We start from the raw sequence: 17,351 nt of genomic DNA on the forward strand, positions 1-17,351 counted from the left end.
TTTTGCTCAGAGACTGCTCACCTCCAGCAGTGCAGATTGTACAGTGGTATTCTCTAGCGCTTATTCAATCAACTTCTGAATTCCCAAAGAATAGGGACACTTTCTTTGGAAAATTATGCCACTTGCTGTCCTTGAGGAAGACTTTTCCAGTCCAATAAATCGCATCTCTCCTGACATGCATTCTTTCTCAGTTAATCTAATTTTTCCTATATGCCACTTTACCATCCTAAGCATTCCAATCAAACTGTTCTTACAGCACTGTTTCTCCATGCCCCTCTCCTACACGAAACCTCTCTCTTCATCTGTCCTTGCACATTTCCTTCATGTCCACGGTTCATTTTCCTTTCTCTTCTCAAAATTTCAGTTAAACCACATAAAATGATGCATAAAGACTAGAGGGAAGTTTAAAAAGCCGCTGAAGTGAAAAACAGGCTGGAATTGTGAATTAAGGACTATTTTCTGGTCAGCTGTGCAGCTCTAGCTCATTGCATAAGCATGAGTGTAAAATCATTCTGCAGCTTCAAATAACTCCCATTTCAGTAATTTCCACTTAATTTAAGAATTAGCTGGAGTGAACTGTGCTGGCATTCTAAGGAAGGCAGAAAAAGTTAAGAGGATCTAAAAGGTTTTGATACAATGAGTCCGATACTATGTCAATCAGAACCAGTACTTAGGATCCCATAAGAACAAGAAATGACTGCAAGTTCTGTTTTAATTTTATTTCAAGGAAGCAAGGAATAATAAAATTTAAACAGAATTATGAATGCTAATACATTTTACAGCAGTCTCGTGTTTAACCTCTGTCTCTTCCTATATGTAAGAGCTTTACCTTTAGACAACTTTTGGAAACACAGAACATTGAATCTACCCCCACAGAACAGGAATGCATCAGGGTCAGCCTGCCATTTTCCCACTGAGGACAGATTGCTGAAAGAAGTCAGTGCTCCCTGCCATTTTCACTTAGCTTTTGCTGCTAGCCAAGCTGGAGCTCTTCCTACAAATCCCAGTATTCTCCAATCAGTTCATTTTCAGATATGGAATTTCGGCCAGAAAAAACATAACTTCCTATATCTCAAGAAATTCAGAGCTAGTGAACATCTGCACTGTGGCTACTTATCCAGAAATCTTGATGGCTTAGTACTGTTGTTGTATTTAAAGTGGCTCTACATTGAATTTTTTTACTATCCTGTATGTCTTTACATTTTACAAATCCGCTCTGTAACTGTGAAAAGTAAGGCTCTCTAAATCAACCCCAATCAGGGGGTGAGAAGACTAATGGTGTGTATGGTTAGCATCTTAATATAAAGGAAGTCAGAAATGTCAAAACTTGTCATAACTGCTCAATAGGATTCTCTCTCAGTACTACACATCTACTATAACTAAATGACTATGACACATTTTAACCTGACATCCTCACAGTCAGCAAAAATTCAGTACTTCTTTTCCGTGGTGACAGTCAGATATGGCAGAGAACATTTTCCTTGGTTTCTAGGTGACCTTTATGGAAACCTGCTGCCTTTCTGTGAAGTGCACATGCACTTCAAGTCTAAGTTCAGAACGTACAATTCCCTTCCCTGAAATTTTATTATTTTACCTTTACCTCTGGTTTTTGTCTGTGATTATTAAATCAAAGAAGGGATAATTGGTTTTTAAATTAATTTGTGAAAGGACAATGAAAGATGCTGATGGCTAGAAGGATGCGAACGAGTTTCTAACAGATCAAAAGAGAAAGAGCATTAATGAGCAGCTGTGTCCTGAAAGTTTTCTTAAATGCAAGTACAATGACTGTCTCGAGACTGATTCATCACAAATAAAGGTCTGCCCATCACGGTGCCGGGAAAGAGCTCTTACTGACTTTTGAGTAGAAAGGCAAAACAGCAGAAGGAGCCTCAGTCAGCAGTTCACATTTGAAGGAAAAATATAGTACACTCCATTTAGTCCTTGCTCCCTCTGCAAAAAAAATCATCCCAAGTGAAAACACACAGTAGGAACAAGAAATTTAAGTCCTCATCTCCCACCCTCCTGTCTGAGGAGGACTGTGAGCTTTCGTAGGAAGTCATCTCTGACCCCTCAACTGCACTCCAACTTCAGTGGTACCCAGAGCCCACACAGAGCTCGTGCCCTCCAACGGCCAAACTCTGCTGCTGCTCTTCACAGAGCAGCTCAGATAAGAAATATTCCCTGCGCACAATAGCCTTTTGTACTACGCAAGTGAAGCCCCTGAATAAAGAGCCCAGTATATCACATAACATCAAGGAATTAGAAACTAACCAGTAAGTGCGACTCTGGAGAGTCACTAGACAGTCCCCTTCAGTCATTGAGTTGGGCTGGCATGGTTGAGGCAGCTTTGTGACTGAAAAGCAAAGCATTTGAGGCTGTATTTCTTCTTTTTTTTTTTCAGTGTAATTTTAACTGATCTAGTTCACCATACAACTCAAATCAATCAAACAGGCATGCTGGCTTGCAGTTCATTTTTTTGGGGAGGAGGGCTTTTTAACTTGGAGATAAACTGTTCTCCGTCATGAACAAAATCAGCCATCAATCCTGGCTGGCTGCACCTAAAATCCATTTAAAAAAACAACTCTAGGATATACATGCATTTTACTTTGAACTTCCTGCTAGATTGCATTTGCACTTACTTGAGCAAAATGTTAGAACTTCTACATCTCTCGCTGCCTGAGGGAATCAAAAATATTAGCGTTGATTAAATATTTATTTTGTAGCAACATGAAATCTATCATGCTACAGAAAATTATTTTGAATGATACATCTTCAGCAAGGCTGCGACTTACAGCTTTTCTTCTTACTAAGTTACACATTCAATAAAAATACAGCTGGGCCAAGAAAACTGTTTTGTTTTGGCAAAGCATCAGACGGCATCTTCTGGTTTGCCAACACAGGCAGGATCTTGTCTAACTGTGGGATGCTCTTGGATTTACCACCCATTAGCGAAACTATTAAGAAGCACTGAAAGGTTCCAGCCCCTTTTACGTATTCTCAGTCAAATCTCCTTAGTTTGCACGCTCTCAGTTTGCACACAAAAATATAGCAGTCTTTTCCCACCTCTCAGGGAAAAATTAATAGGAGAGTGTTAAGTCTCATGTTACTACGACTTCATTACTTTTACAAGCTATGCTAAATAATTAAACTGCACTTGTCAAATAAGTGATTAGAGAACACTTTGTGCTGCGGCATATGTTTTTACTGTCTGTTTACCTTCAATTGACAAAATTAAATCATTCACAGAGTTTCCTGCACAACAGTGCAAACAACTGAGACCCTAAACTTGGAGAGGGGGAGAGCTGTGGGACTCAAAGGACAAGTGTATATAGGAAGTGATTAAAGAAAGAGCACTGGATTAAAGCCACAGATGAGAAAATTGAAACAACAAAACCAAAGCTTGCTCTGAGGATGCTGCTGAATGAGAATGACCTAGAAGCAATCTAGCTAACAACATTTAGATCTGCAGCAGCTTCTAGACAGGTTTTCTATGGAGTCTCAGACCCTGAAAGTGGGCAAAAAGGCAGAGAATGGATACATGTTGCTTAGAGAGACTAGGACTAATGATATTCAGCCAACACTGACTTTTCCAACCTTTAATTTACCTTCTTATCCATATTTTCACAGTAATATATATTGGGGGGGGGGGGGGCGCTTTGGCTAGTGCTAGTAGCAGGATACAGTAATCTGAAATATTCTGGTGTAAAGAGGATCCCTCAGGGCTGAAATAGAGGGGCTATGTGCAAAATGGCAAAGGTACAAAAATCAGACTCACAACCTACCCCTCCACCACATCCAGAAGCCAAGGCCATTTCCATAATGCCAAAAGACAAACAGAATTTCTGACACAGTGCATGTTGTCCTACCTGCCTCCCTTCTCCACAGGTAGGTCTTAGGAGCCCACTCCGTTCAGCGGGATGACCCACACATCCAAATGAAGCAGATGCAGCCAAAAGAACAGCTGTCCCTCCTGCTGACAGGAATTGATCTATTTGGCCAACCTGGCAATTTTTCAGAAGCAGTCTTTTAAAGGTTACTCAAAACAAAACACTGTCCGGCTACAAATCCCTTCTGGTGGCAGCCACGCATGTGCCGTACCAGCCTGCTGCTACCGGAGCCACATCCATCCTCCCAGGGCTGCAGCAAACAGCAGCACCTGCTGCCCTGAACATCGCCGTGATGTTCAAGTTGGACTCTGTCAATGAGCGCATACACAATCTGCTATTTTTTAAATGTACTAGTCACCAAAAGCCACATTTCCATTAAGCAGGAGAGAACATTCCTGATGCTCCCGTTCTCTCACGGCAGCAGAATTTCCCTGAATTGACACTTTTTGCAAAGTTATGTAACAGTGAGCACAGCATGCTTAGCTCTCATCTGAACAGACATTGCGAGCACAGTATAAGCACCAGGGTACTTCTTTACACTAAACTGTGCTCCAACCCAGCATGTGAATTTAAAAAATTTTTTAAAAGGTATATTTATTTCTTGGAAGAGAACAGCAAATTACCCAGGCAAAATCATGGATTCTTGTATAGGGATTATTAAGGAAACAAAGTGCAGGAAACAAGATTCAATAGCTTTTAAATGCAGTAAAATTGAGCTTTTAAAGCAAGTGCCGTTCTTCAATATAAATAACAAATTCAGGACTAGCAGTGCATTGGAAATGAGCCAAAGTAACTCCCCAAACCTCAACACTACTCGTCTTTTTTGTCATCTAGAGTGTTTTTACAGCATTGCCTAAACAGAAAGAAATGCCACGGGAGTTCCTCGTGATAACCAAAGTCAATTTTGCAGCCTTGTGTACCACTGTCCAGTAGAGGCGTTTCTTCTGTGGTATGCAGGACTGTTTTTCTTTACATTAAATGACTTAGCCACAAGCTTTCACGTGGAAGAAAACAGCAGCAATTTGATGGCTCAAATACATTTACTAATGGAGACAGCAATTTTCTTCCATGGCACAGCCTCCTCCACTCCTTTTCAGAACTGAAGTATCCATTAAGAGTGACTCAGTGGTAGCAAAAACATGAGAAAAAAAGACATCCTGAAGTTTGTTTTTAAATACTCTCCACACTCAGTATTATGGCTATCAGGAATTTGTGAAAACCATAGGTATGTAATATATTTTCAAGAGAGATGGTGCATAAGAAACTTCATGCTAAAGTCACAACTGTTACTGCATAGCAACCAGCCAAACATGTTTGACTCCTGACTAACCAAAGTCATCTCTCCTTTCTACTTCACCACAGCCGTGAATCCCTTACCTACTAGCAAGCGTAATTACCCATTTGTCCTGGTTTCAGCTGGGATAGAGTTAATTCTCTTTCTAGTAGCTGGTACAGTGTTATGTTTTGGGTTCAATACCAGAATAATGTTGATAACACACTGATGTTTTCAGTTGTTGCTGAGTAGTGTTTATACTAAGTCAAGGATTTTTCAGCTTCTCACACCCAGCCAGCAAGAAGGGTGGAGGGGCACAAGAAGTTGGGAGGGGACACAGCCAGGGCAGCTGACCCAAACTGGCCAAAGGGGTATTCCATACCATGTGATGTCATGCCCAGTATATATACTGGGGGGAGCTGGCCTGGGCGGGATCACTGCTTAGGAACTAACTGGGCATTCGTCAGTGAGTGGTGAGCAACTGCATTGTGCATCACTTTTTTGTATATTGCAATCCTTTTATTATTATTGTCATTTTCTTATTATTATTATCATTATTTGTTTCTTCCTTTCTGTTCTATTAAACTGTTCTTATTTCAACCCATGAGTTTTACCTTTTTCCTTCTGATTCTCTCCCCCATCCTACTGGGAGGGTGCGGGGAGCGAGTGAGTGAGCGGCTGCGTCGTGCTTAGTTGCTGGCTGGGGTTAAACCACACCACCATTTTTTATCTTTTTCCAATCTCTTGCCCTCCCTCACCTTTTGCTTTTTCTTGGACGTCCATGAAAGCAGGTGTGGCCTCCATGTGCAGGGACACAGACTTACTTATCTCAGCCACCCTACTTTGGGTTATCAAACACAATGATATTTCTCTTTCTACTTTAGTTTTCCTTTTGGTTTAGTCTAGTAATTTTCCCAATTCAGGTTTAGACTGCCATGTGTAAACCATACATACACGTTAGTCCAGGGAGGGAGAGCAGTAGGGACGGTCAGAGTACAGGAACGACAAGGCAGGTACCAAGTGCCCACCACCTGCCAGCAGGTCGGGTATCAGGTATCGTGGAACACAAAATCCTCTGATATGCCTGGGCTCACCCTCGAATCACCCTGCATAGTTCTAATTTCTTAAAGTTTTACAGAAGAGCTTTTTCACAGGTCTCTCAACAGAGACAGAATTACACGAAAACTCTCCTGGATAATTTTTTATGCACGCATACGCCCAGTACAACACAGCTATTGCTCCTGTCATACTACTGTGGAGTTGTATTGTACATTCCTGTAACAGAAGCTATGTGCAGTAAGTGCAGTAGGATGACATAATTCTGAGCTCAAGTTGATGGATTTTTCCATTTGTAAGATTTTGCACAGTAACTCCAGATTAATTTTGGATGTTGAAGTTAATGAGCTTATCAAAGTAACAAAAAGGAGTCTGGGCTATTCTTGTTCAACAGTGTTTTGTGTTTCTTCTAGTATATAATTACTTTTTTGAGCAATCGTTTTTATGTATTTTCTATGAAAAGGATCTGCTGCCTCTTACCCAGTAAAACAAGGATGCAATTCCCTGTAGCTGACGAGAACTGAAAGACGAGTGTCCTCCACTCTCTCTCAGTATCCCATGCAGGTCCCAAAGCAAGCATAGAAGTTGCTACGTTTTCAGTTCTGGGGAAAGCAGATTATTTTATACTAGGAATTCTACATAATCTGCTAAAAATTTACCCTGCCCTTTCTACTCATATGGATATTAAGGCTGGCTATAGAAGATCCTGTGTTAAAGATGACGGCACTATGCTCACCGAGTAACTGAAGAAAATTCTGAATTCATTCAGGACTTCAGTTATAGCACAGAAGGGAGCCAATAAACATCATAGATAAATTACTACTTTTCAGTGAACTCAGTACAAAATGCAAGCTACTAAGTAAATCAGGCAAAATATTGGAAGATTATGAAGAAAGATGTATCTATGGACTGACCAGACAAGAGCAGAAATGGGCTCAGTTCTGTATGACTGCCGCACACAGAACCTGCAAACTCAGCGGCACGGTACCCACCACCGCGTTTTCTTCAAGGAGCTGCTCAGACTTTTTAACCTTTCACCACTGAAACAAGAGTGACCTGCTCCAGCTCTGATTCTGGAAATCCTGTGGCTGCCTGTACCACATTAGAGCCTTTGTTGGTGGAGATGTGGATTTAAAAGGCCCGAAGGAACTCTTATGATAATCTGGTCTGACTTCCTGCCTGGCACAGGCCGTGATACCTCACGCAGCAATTTCTTTACAAAGCACAAGAACTTGTAACTCTACTAGCAGATATTTCAGAAGGAGATCTAATCTTGACTTAATTACTCCCAGTGATCTACCACATTCCTTTCTAAACGTTTCCAATGGTTAATTACACCTACGGTATCATATTTCCAACGTGAAATCCTCCTTCTTATCTTGCTATGTTTTTGTCTGTTGGAGCCCTATCCTGTCTCCCTACACAGCCATTTTTAGATACTAACCACATCACACCTCAAAATTCTCTTACCTGAGATAAATAGTTTGCCCGCTTGGCAAATCAAAACAGGGATTCCTGAATCCAACGCACAGCAGCTGCGATGATATTATAGATAGCTTTTGACTATAGAGACTAAAAGAGAAAAGTCAATTCAAGTGTAGGGGAAGGCACTGAGCATCTTCTTTAACAAGCTTTTCCAGCTTTCGTAGTTATCACCCACTTGTAAGACCTGGAAATTTGGGATAAAGAGCACTGCGATCTGCAGAGTTTAATTTTTAACTTAACTAATAAATTCTAGCTCAAACTGGACCGGTAGTTACTAAATACTATAGTTAACTCATAAAGAAATAGATGGCTGATGGCAGGTGGTTTTCTACTACTCATGTGTCAGAATCACATAAAAATCCTGCTAATAGAATGACCCAGTACTTCTGCAGGCACTGCCAAGGCAGAAATCCAGGAGTGAGCAATATGTACCCTAAAATACTTGCAGTTGTGACTCTGGGAAACAAAATGAGTAAATTTCCACTACTGCTGTCATGCTATATTACTTAGGCATATTACTTAGACATTTATATTACTGTAGCATTCAGAGGCTCCACATAAGGCTCTCTTGTGTTAGGTGATCAACTACAAACAGAGTGAGCTTAATTCGTTTTTGCAACATTTGCCCAGTTCTTGTATGCCTGAATCCTGGTAAGGAGACAGAAAGAGGACTTGTGTCCTCCCTGGATCACGGACACTGATGAGATCAGTGTACAAAGACTGCTCAGAACTAGAATTTCTTCTGGCATTTACTAAATCCCTGTACTACCCATGTGGTTCTCAACACATTATAAAGTTCCTTAGCTTCCTTAGCCCTATTCCAGAAGGGTTTTCAGTCCTGCACACTGATTTGGTGCAGAACAGGAGCACCTTGCTGTCTCGGAGATATATTATATATGCGCACACCTTTGTAACTACAAATACATGCACATACTTTCCATGTACTCACACAAAGCAAGAATATGCAAAGCTAGATTGTCTGCTATTTACAACATCACTTTAAAATTTTCCACAACAAAAAAAATGTGATATGACACCTCATTACTTTTTCACAACACTTCTGTTTTTTCCATTAATATTTCACATTTCTACTCACTTGTGGTTTCAAACAGTTTACATTTTGCATAGCTTAACTGATAATTTTTTTTAGCCTTCCTCTTCCTTATTCCACGGATGCCCCTCTGCAAATCAGGAACACAGTTTACGTAGATGTATCAACTTTTACTGGTTTAAGATGTCAGCAGGTTTGAAGAAGACTGCTTTTAATGACATGTCCATTTGCAAGGCATTTGACTTGAAATAGGTGCACAAAATCCAGCTAACAATTCTGCATGCTTTTACTTTAACCACTGATAAAAACCAAAACAGGCAAATATGGGAGGAAAGGAAAACAGTAACCAATAACACTTCCCTTCCTCGGTATCCTGTGAATGGCTATTAAAATTGAAACTATTACCTGTGACTGAAAAGTAATTATATATTTCTGTAATGCTCTGAACAGGTTCATACTGCAGCTGCCTGTCAGAACAACTTCCTATCATACACCTGGTTATGTTATTTGACATAGCTGCTTCATTTTCTAGGTAACACAGCACATGAATGTCAGCATCCTCACTAGCAATGAAAGAAATAAAAAAAACCCACCTCCCTTTCTTTAACATCCCTTCCTGTTGGTAACATATTGATAGACCTTCTTCTGCCTTTTGCTTATCTAGCAGATGCATAGAGAATCCATTTCCAGAATGCAGCGTGAATCATGTTATACAGAAGAGGAAATATTCACTCCTAGAAGAGTTCACTCCTCCTCTACAGATAGGTTTATTTAACTGTGTAACTCAAACTCCCACCACCACATCTCAAACCCCCAAAATCTGCTACAAAGCTCCTTAATTTCTCAGCATATACTCTAATATTTCATTTTCCAACTATGAAAAAGTTCTCCTTATAAATGAAGATTTTAATTGACTGAGTAGAGAAAACTATAAAGTCTGCTGAAAAATAATTACCTGTAAATTCCTTATAGGCAAAAAGAAGTTTCCGAATCTATGCAGGTATCTTGTTTTGATTAAAAGACCAAATAGCGGCTTAGTAACAATAAAAAATAGTTAAATGTTGTTACACTCATTCTGCAATGCTGTCTCTTTTTCTTTTTCTGCTTTGACATACTGACCCACACTATGTCTAGGATCTACTCTGAAATGCTGAACATATTTGTTAAAAATTACCTCCAATTAACTTGAATATCTTACTAAAGTGGAATAAAAAAAAAATCTTACCTTCTTAGAGCTTCATGTTCTGTTCTTTCACTGAAAAGAGTAAAGAAATCTGTATTAAAGATCCATTTGCTAAGAAGTACTTTCTGAAGCTATTATTTAAGTTTCATTTCAATTAACACCAAAACTATGGGATTCTTTTTACATAACTGAAATAAATTTTCATTATTTTGGAGAGTTAATCATTCTCAACACTCTGGGGTAGAGGCCTTTATTTATTTACTATCTTAACTAGCTGTTCTGAACAAACATTTCAAATGCTTTGGAAATATCAATAGAAACAACTGATCTAGTCAATTCATCACCTAAACTGCAGGCTGATTAGGCACACTTTGTAGGCTTATTTTAACTGCAAGCAGTATTTTATGACCAGTATTTGTATTGCTATTATTTTTATTGGACACTTAATATTTTCTATTATAAAATGGACTTGCATTGCAGTATGCCCATTCAAAGAGTTTCCCAGCCTGGAAGGTTTTTTTAAAAGCAGCTATTTTCTACTCAATCCCAAAACAGGTAGGGTCAGCAGTGGCTGTAGAAGAATGAAAGCATCAAGCCATTTCATTAAACATCTGCTTCAACTAAGCCATTCTAAATGGCACATTTGCCAATAGCTTATCAATGTACATCACGAAATTTGAAAAACAAAAAAGCTTTAAGACTATTCTGAAAAAGTTCCGGCATGACTCAGAACAATCAATGATTTCTGAGGCTGCAAAAATATTAATTAACCTTTCATTAGTTTGGGACTTTTGTTCAGTCCTTTACAACCGAGGAGGACTATTTGCAGGCCTCAGCATTATAACTGGGAATTGGATTCTGGTAACTCTGAAGTTAAATGGGAAATTTTTGCCACTAATATATGCAAGAGCAGAATCACACTTTATCTTATTTCATTTTCTCAATTAGTATAACACACAGCATGAAACAGAAAACAAAAAGCCAAGTCTAATAAAATCTGACAATTATTAGTGGTATTTATTGAAAAGCAGAGAAAAATCAAGCTGAGTCACAGGCAAAGCATCTCAACCTCTAGCACTTTCTGTACACTTCATTAGCCATCAGTCAGTATGGTTAGAAATTTACAGACGAAGGGAAAACTAGGAGAGACCTTGTTCATCTTTGCCAAGGACAAATTGGAAGTTTGGCCTCAAAGAACATGATCAATGCAATGGTTGAAGAGATGAATTCTCTGCCCTACAATGAAAATACTGTGGTTTGGGGGACAGAGGGGTTAATGACAGAATCTTCTAGGAATGGCTGTGAATCTGTCAATCTAAGGGAAGCAAAGCTTAAGTGGAAGTGCCTCTTCCCTTAATTTAGAGTATGTTCACCTGGTATTTTATGAGGCCTATAAAATAAGCCTACTTCAGAAATGAAACAGGTAAACTTAAAAAGAGACATTCCTGAAGTGCAGAAATTCATTAGATTAACCATCCATTTTGAGAAAAGGCACGAGATCTCATTTTTATGAATCAGCTCATCAGAGCTGACATTTGCAATGTCTGATTTCCCACAGCGGAGTATCTGTACACATACACCTTTAAAGGAAGAGGAGTAACTATGAGGTCATTTCATTACTTAGTCTAATCTATAAAAACCTCACAGGTGTAATTTTCTACAGCTCTTTCTGATAATCAGCTATTAAAACATGCCTCAGCACCAGCTGACTTCACATTTACCTGTCTGGCTTTAAGTGTGGGTCACCCACAAGGGGTAACTTAAGACAGGTTTTGCATGCAGGAATCAAGGGACAGAACCAGTAGGTACTGTATCATTGGATGCTGCGCAGGGTTTCAATAAGATTGAGTGGGACTTACTACAGCATGAACCAAATTCTTCTTACTTTTCTCATGCGAAACACCCATTGAAGCTAGCCAGAGTGCAACTGAGGATATATTATGTCTCTGATTCTTTATTACTCACCTGTCCCAATACTAGACTGGTCCACAGCACAAAGTTTATGGGACCAGAATGGATCTTTGTGGGAAGGGAAAGGAATATCTTACAGGATAGCCTGGTTTAGCCACAAAGCAGGTACAGAGGCAAGTCTAAGACTAAAAGTCATCCTGGACTTGTGACAAGAACCACAGCTTTTGAGGCAAAGTATTTCTATGCTAAAAACACTCACAGCACAGGCTGCTTTGAAGCATATTTAACTCATCCTACGTACTTTTAAAAGAAGAATGAAAGCTGACTTTGGCAGGGTTTATGACTCCCAGAAAAAAAAATCCTAGCATACTTAAAGAAACAGTTTGCATAAGCTTCCCTTATCTGATCTAGCTGTTGATAACAGGACAAGCTATAATGAGGGCCATGAGCACCTGCCATCATACATTCTCACGGGCTCTAGCTTGATGGTCTCAGTAGACATCGTCCAAGAGGACCATGTCCTAGAGAAAGAAGGGCCCGTTACTGTTCTCCATCAGGTAGCAGGAAGCTTCCCTCTATCTTCAGATGATCTGGCTTCTATCCAAGCGGAGATAACCTCCACCCCAGCGTGCGTGAAACCCCACTGGGTAAGTGAGGCTCCAAGCGTTCAACGGTCCCTGCAGAAGACTTGTCAGGTTTCCTGCCTTATCTGCCTCTGACAGCTTGGCAAAGAGTTTCACGTGGGCTCTCTGCTTTCACATAAAAATACAGTATTTCCTGTTAACTGCTTGCACTGCTTTCATGCTTAATGACCTCCTTGCTTAGATGGAGGGGAAGATCTCTACCAAAAAAAGTGAAGACATTTGCATTGCAATATTCAGATGTGTCATTTTTCTAAGCATATGCCTCTTTACAGTAAAAACTGTACTTGTTGCCAGTCACCAAATGTGTTAACTTTGGATGTACTCTGGAGGGATTCTAGCACACTGCCTCAAAAGCACATCACTACAATTAAGTTAAACTAAGCAGACAACTGTCCACACCCAGTGACAAAGGCTCTGTAATTTCAACAAGGTATTTACCATTCTCCTTTTAATTCAGATACAAAAAAAACCATAAAACTTTTTGTAAGCTCCATGTTTTTCAGAACTCCTTATGAATCAGTTTTGTAAATACCAACACTCGAAAAACCTACTGACAGATATTGCTTTAACAATGTACTTTGCTACTGATACTGTTCGTGAGTCTGTTTAAAGAAGACTCACCACCGACTCCAGTCAAACCACAGAAAACTAATACTGCCAAATTGATTAGACAGCAGAATAGATGTAGATGAAAATTTTCTCCTTTACCAGACTTAGAAAATTCTTGACTGCATGGAGTTGTACATATAAAAGCGTTCCTTTTTGTTTCAGTCATTGTTATTTCATCTTTGCTATTGTATGCTGTTTAGCAGAAATTGCAAAGCTTAAGATACACCAACATACCTTGCCATTAACCAAAACATGGGTTTGATGCCTATAATGAATACATCCAATTAGCTAAAACAAGTTATTTCCAAATGATTCAGCACTTATCCAGTACATGGTAGGAGAAAAGGCATTCAGGTGGACTTCACCAAATTTAGATATAAATTACATATTCTGCCTAAGTCTTTGAACAGATATCATATTAGGGATGAGGGCACTACTTTTCTTCTTATACATGTATTATTATCCAACAAAATCCCATTCATCCTATTCAAAATTACTTTTAGGCTCCTGAAATCCACCACAGGCATCTTCATTTAGAAAGAAACAACTAGGGGGAAAAGTTCTTTAAAAGTTATCAAAAGATGCAATTCTATTCTGTCCTCTAGACAGATTCACCATCACTGCAGAATTTGCTTCAGTTTACTTCTGTAGTCCCCACAGGATGCTCTAGTGTTCAGAGGTCCACAAGGAGACTGACTGAGAAAAGCAATTACAATCTCCTTTTTCACAAAAGATCACAGAAAGCCAACCAGGCCTGGAAAAGCCACCGAGTTCTCATTCCAACAGAGCCAAGGAAGGAAAAAGAAAGAGGTGGGGGACCAAGAATTCCCACCAGGAGATAAATTCATTCCTAAAGCCACTCCAGTAAGTTTGGCTTTCAGTTCTGCTGTTTAGCAGCTCCCAGTAAGAATTAAAATGCACATCACTGAAAAAAACAACCACAACAACAAAAAACCAACTCAACTCAGAAAAAAAACCAAACCAACACAGAAAATCTTGCTGACCTCCCTCAGCAAAGTTCTTCCTCAAGATGCAATGAGCTCTGCTGGCATAGAAATGTAATTTAATTCTTCCTGCCCCACCAGTCTTGACACAAGGCCATTTGATTTCACAGTTCCAGCACTCGCAGTAGTTAGCAAGTTGTGCCATGCACTTTGTAGAGTGAAAAGCCATGACTGCAGCATGCCAAAGGCTAATCTGTGACAGGCATTTTCATTTCCGAAACTCTACACAGCATGCCTTGGATTGTCTGGTGCTTCCTTGGGGAGACTCGGTCTCTCCACAAGGCAGTAGATAGGCCTGTGTGCACAGTCTGAACTCCACAGCCTACAGATGCATCCTGAACATGTTTACTACCAGTACAATGCTAATCATAATTATCATGCGGGTATATGCTCTCTGCAGGATAAAAGGCTAGAAGAAAGCCCATGTTTAGATTGGACAGCAAACACAAGATCATAGCTGGAATGCAGAAAACACATTAAAAAGTTCCATATAAAGCGTATGTTCAGATTAAAAACTGACCATTGTTGCCAAAAAACTGCATATAACCCCACCCACAGCTATACATGCCTACACATAATTGTCAACTGCAAAAGGAATATGTGGTCTGGTGCCCCACCAGCATGACCAGTCACAGAGCCACTGACTCATGTCTGGCCTTCTCCCCAGGGAAGTGCCAAATGCTCGGGCGCATTCCTCTTTCTTCACCCACCATTCATTATTGCTGTTGATGACTGGCTGCCATAGAAATCATAAAGTTCAATGATTGTTTGGAAGCTACTCCTCCTCCTGGGTCTGAGAAGTCTTAGATTTCAGCCAGGTAGCTTGACTCAACTGTTCAGAGGATGAATAAAGAGGAAACATAAATAACCACTGCTACCGTTGTATGTTTGTTGAGGCCATTCTAAGGAGCTAAAAACTCACAGCTGCTTTACTGAAAATGCTACGAATACACTGTCCAGAAGCTATTATCCTCTCCAGTAAATGATGAGTCCATAGACAGTAATGTCTGTAGTCCTGTTTTGGCAGCATTTCCATTACAATTCCCTATTTCAATGAAGAAGTGACAAGATTAAAACATACTTTGGCTAGTAGACCTTCAAGTTCTAATACAGTATATTTTATTTACATTATAAATGTTGATGTCACAATTTTCCTCAACTTAAAAAAGGACAAAGATAAATTACTTTTAAAAGAAAAACTGTACCAAAGATAATTGTTTCAAATCCTCAGACTTATTTCTCTACTCTTTTTAAAAAAATATATTATTTGTGCCATTAAAAGGAAAAGCTAACGTATTACTGTAACATAGGGATTCGCAGAATTCAAGAGAAATAAGCAGATCTCAGAAAAGGGCAGCTATTCTCTCTGTGCATAACATAATCATATGCCCTAAACCCAATTATTTTCTCCCTCTGAAAGGTATTTAAGGATGTCATCTCTGTAGAGCCCAGCCCAGTGCCACCAAAAGCACAGTGATGCACATTGTAGTCAACTAGAAATGTTCCATTTCACTTTAGGCCTGAAAACTTTGTCTAGAATCAAAACCCCAATTATGAAAGGCATCAGGATGTCGAAAACAAGCCTTCATACATATTTTTCAACTATCAGTGTTCATCACATTTCCCAGTATTGCCCAAAACTTCATAAAAAACTAACAGTAGTCAAATCTGAAGGAAACCCTCAAGCTTTAAATGCAACATATGAAGGTGGTGAAATGGAAAGTTTTGGGGACTCAGAGGTACTCATCTCACATGCGTTTAACCATATACTGTAGTTACTGGTGGAAGTCACCACTTCTGAGACTGGTGGTGCAAACAGCACCCTGGAATTTTCCCCTTTCCTCCTCCAGCTTACTGAAGAGGAACCCAGAGAGAAGACAAGCTGAGACAGCCAAAACAAGGTGAGAGAATTCATCCTTAGATTCAGACTGTTTTACACCAGATGCCTCATTTTAATCACTGTCCATATGTCTAAGTAAGCATAAACTACAGCAGAAGTAAGACTTGGACCTTCAAACCTTGTATCAGAAAGCAGGTATTTTTCTGCTTATAATCACCCCACTGACATGCGAATGATTATGGTTGTCTTAATTGCCCCTAGTTTGTCTTCTATGGGATGGGAGAATTAAAAAGGCAATTATCTTCAAGGATGAATGTACAGTAAATATTGCTGCACAATATCCCCAGCCAGTGAATGTCGTTATTGAGTCCTGGAATAAAAAATGACAGACTTTATGTTTTTTCCAGAGTGCCAGTCCCAACCCATCGCAGAGCTTAAAGCCTGGCTGCCTCCAACGCATGATACATCCAGAACGCATATTTTTTCCCCAATACTTTTTGTAATAACTAAGTTGGTGGTGCCCTGTTCTGCTTGGGATGGTGTCTGCACACTGGAATGCCTGCACACTGGAATGCAGCTTTCATGGGAATTCCATCCAAAATTAAAGCAAGAAAGTTCTATGAAAGCAGAGTTTTAATGCATGCATCTAATGGGGAAAGAAAATTACAGTGAACTAGTCTGTAGTACATTACCTGCTTTATCTTTGATTTGAAGATTTTTCTTACATTTCTTTCTTCTATTTTTTTCTACCTGTATAGCATATGCCCTCATTTAAGTCCCACGTATAGCACATGTCCCAGTAAATCGTCCCAATGCAGTTCAGAACTGTGGCACAAACTGCATGATTTGAGCAAGGAATATGTCCTTAAGCTCTGCATACAATTTGAAAGCTATGAAATACACCCTAAGAATAAATAAATAAAATGGAAATCTGCCATCTGAAAGTCAGTGAAAGCAAACTTAGAGAGGAGAGTAATTTCTTCTTATTTATGATACAGTAAAGATTTTAAGGAGTATTGTACAACACCACTGTATAAGCATCAGGCCAGCAATTCTGTTGGAAAGTATTTTTCAAATCAAATGGCAGTTTTGGTTGCCTGTATAAGAAACAGATAATGAAATAGAAACAGGTATTTCTAAGAAGGGCTTTGGAAAATGTCTCCCTATGCCCAGTATATACAGCAAATATAAATCTTCAGTAAAACACAGTTATGTTTAGGTACTGTCTGCAGCTGCCTAACTTCTCTTCATCATTTGTGGAGAGGTGGTGGTAAACACTGCTCGTGACAATGACATAATTTGCTAGTGATAACCAACTATGACTAAATTCAAAATATTATTGCATCAAGATTTTCTGGCTAAGTTAACAGGATAAAAGCCTTAAGAAATGATATTTGCTTTATTTTTC

The 17,351-nt window shown here is 39.4% G+C and overlaps 1 protein-coding gene across 5 annotated transcripts in view; it reads right to left on the reverse strand.

Annotated features, from left to right (window-relative positions):
* Positions 1-17,351, reverse strand: part of THRB (thyroid hormone receptor beta) — a 173,565-nt gene that overhangs the window by 121,872 nt on the left and 34,342 nt on the right. For all 5 annotated transcript variants that reach the window (XM_075052416.1, XM_075052399.1, XM_075052391.1 and 2 more), the window contains exon 2: positions 9,978-10,007. The gene's annotated coding sequence lies outside the window, so the exon portion shown is untranslated. The remainder of the gene's footprint in view (positions 1-9,977; positions 10,008-17,351) is intronic.

The sequence above is a fragment of the Buteo buteo genome, chromosome 2 (genome assembly GCF_964188355.1).
Source record: "Buteo buteo chromosome 2, bButBut1.hap1.1, whole genome shotgun sequence".
In the NCBI taxonomy this organism is placed as follows: domain Eukaryota; kingdom Metazoa; phylum Chordata; class Aves; order Accipitriformes; family Accipitridae; genus Buteo; species Buteo buteo.